Source organism: Octopus bimaculoides, chromosome 1 (assembly GCF_046866305.1).
Source record: "Octopus bimaculoides isolate indiv1 chromosome 1, ASM4686630v1, whole genome shotgun sequence".
In the NCBI taxonomy this organism is placed as follows: domain Eukaryota; kingdom Metazoa; phylum Mollusca; class Cephalopoda; order Octopoda; family Octopodidae; genus Octopus; species Octopus bimaculoides.
The window spans coordinates 174,336,169-174,338,668 of record NC_142928.1 but is presented as its reverse complement, the minus strand read 5'-3'; the positions used below and the strand labels follow the sequence as shown (position 1 = coordinate 174,338,668).

Below are 2,500 nucleotides of genomic sequence, written 5' to 3'. Positions count from 1 at the left end.
ATAAATAGGTTTCTATTAGGAATGTTTTTAGAGTTACTTTTTAAAGGAAGTGATTTATAACATTCAAAAGAAAAAAAGCTCCAAAATGTGCTGTATATCAGTGCTACTCAAAGTGGTGGTCCGCGGTGAGTTTCCAGAAAAGAAAGAAACATTATAAAATGCTTATGTAACATTGTATTATTTGTTTACAAAGTAAATATAAGATTAAAAAAAAACTCGTCAACTTTTATATTGTTTCCGGTATAAGTTAATATTACTAAGAAATATTACCGGTCCCTGGCACATTGGAAAAAAAAACTGGTAGTTTCAGAAGCACTGCTGTATATAAAACATTTCAAATAGATTTACAGAAAGAATCATGATGATAAGTCTAGTATAATGACATTTTAAAAAAATAATTTACATTATAATGGCATTTAAAAAAATAATTTACATTATAATGACATTTAAAATTCACAATGAATTTACGTATAGACTTCATTTAAAATGAGTGCATATAGATGCAAGTGCGTGAACAATCCAGACATATTCTGCTACATTTGTGGCAGGTATGTTGTCACTAAACAGAGACAAAATATAACTGATCTTGTAAAACATCTATACTCGCTTATTTTGGTGTTAAACTCGGTGAGTTGCACTTATGTGGAGGGGCTGAAACTCTCTGGAAAGCTGGTCAGAAAAAAGAAATGCCTTTTAGAATACCAATGGTGTAGTGAGAGTCGAATAACCATGTTGGCGATTGTTATTTCTGCATTACTAAAGTTGATGGGTACAGTGCAAAAAATAAACATAAGATAGTGTATGACAGTATTCCCTCGGCTATACGGCCTATTTCACACGGGGTTGACATTTCAGTTCCTCTCCGCCACTTGTTTTGGAGAATGTTACATCAGACAGTGATGAAGAAGACAAATGTGAAGAAGAAGGTGATGACTACACTCCCGACGAAATCGAAAGTCTGCAGTTACTTACACAGGAAGAGCTCAATGATTTGGTGAGAGATTTGAACCTACCAAAGGATACAACGGAACTTCTTGATTCTAGGCTAAAAATGAAAAAGCTGTTGTTACCGAGAACCTTCTTCTCTTGTTATCGTCACAGGGAACACGAGTTGTTACCATTCTTTGTTGAGGATGAATCAATGGCGTTTTGCTGTAATATTCCAAACCTGCTAACCTATTTTGAAATCAAGAGCAATCCTTCAGAATGGAGGATATAAATAAGTGCTCCTCCATTCCGGTGACACATTCTGTTAACTAAAGGAAGCGTATGAAAATGTAAAAAAAAAAAACTTTTGTTAAATATCAAGTATACAGAATACCACTGGCAAGTATGTGGAGATTTCAAAATATAGACATGCTTATAGACCAGCAGGCAGGCTACACAAAAATGCCATGTTTTTTTTATGTGAGTGAGACAGCAGAGCTAAAGAAAAGCACTGGATGGTTGGTAAAAACTGGCCACAAAGAAGTTTATTACTTGGATCCAAAAACGTTCTGCACGAGCTCTTGATTGAACCTTCAAAAGCACTGCTAGTACCTTTGCAAATCAAACTGGGTTTCATGAAACAGTTCGTTAAATCTTTGCCTGCAGATGGACCATGTTTGCAGTATCTCTCAAAAAATTCCCAAATATAACCAGTGAGAAAATTAAAGCAGGAATATTTGTTAGTCCTGACATTCGTAAACTAATGAAAATCCCAGATTATGAGAAATCTATGAATGACTCTCAAAACAAGCACGGGTGAGCTCAAGTGTGTTGTCGAGAACTTTTGGGGGAAGTAATAAGTTTTCAAATTACAAAGTCGTAATTAACACAAGTTACAAAACTTCAAGAAGCTTGGGTGCAACATGAGTGTTAAAATGCACTTTTTTCACTCACACCTCGACTATTTCCTGGAGAATCTCGGCAATCTATGTGAAGAGCACGGTGAGAGATTTCACCAGGACATTAAAGAAATGGAGCGGAGTTACCAGGGGAGGTGGAATGTAAACATGATGGCGGATTACTGCTGGACCCCAAAGAGATACTGCAAGCAACTACCAAAAGCTGGAAGGAAATCAAAGAAAGAAAGTTTGAAAAGGAGTAAAATCACTTTAAATCCATGGTAAGTGTATTACAAATATATATTTAGTCAATATGTAGGTCTACTCATATCTTTTTTTTTATTATTGTTCTAGCCATTTGTTCTTAATTTCATCATACTTTTATCTAAAAGTCTGCCACAAAAGAGAATGAATGACAAGAAAAATCATCATATCTTTGGCAGCCATTTGTGTAAAATCTGTACGTGATAGGCAAAAACAAAACAAAACAAAACATATTTGAGATCAGCATTAAAAAATAGTTCAGAATCGCCTATAAGTAGACAATCATCATTTACTTAATTTAAAAATGCAGATCTGTATAATAAACTTTTCACTTTTAAGAAATATAATTCTGAAGAAATATAATTCTGAAGAAATATAATTCTTTAAGAAATATAATTCTGAAAATAAAA

At 33.9% G+C, this 2,500-nt stretch overlaps 1 protein-coding gene and 1 long non-coding RNA gene across 2 annotated transcripts in view; one reads left to right on the top strand and one right to left on the bottom strand.

Annotated features, from left to right (window-relative positions):
* Positions 1–2,500, bottom strand: part of LOC106872780 (large neutral amino acids transporter small subunit 1) — an 84,270-nt gene that overhangs the window by 80,576 nt on the left and 1,194 nt on the right. The window lies entirely within an intron of this gene.
* The window catches only part of LOC128249365 (uncharacterized), a 19,420-nt gene continuing 18,920 nt past the window's right edge, over positions 2,001–2,500 (top strand). The window contains exon 1 of the long non-coding RNA XR_008265467.2: positions 2,001–2,107. This is a non-coding gene — a long non-coding RNA (uncharacterized LOC128249365). The remainder of the gene's footprint in view (positions 2,108–2,500) is intronic.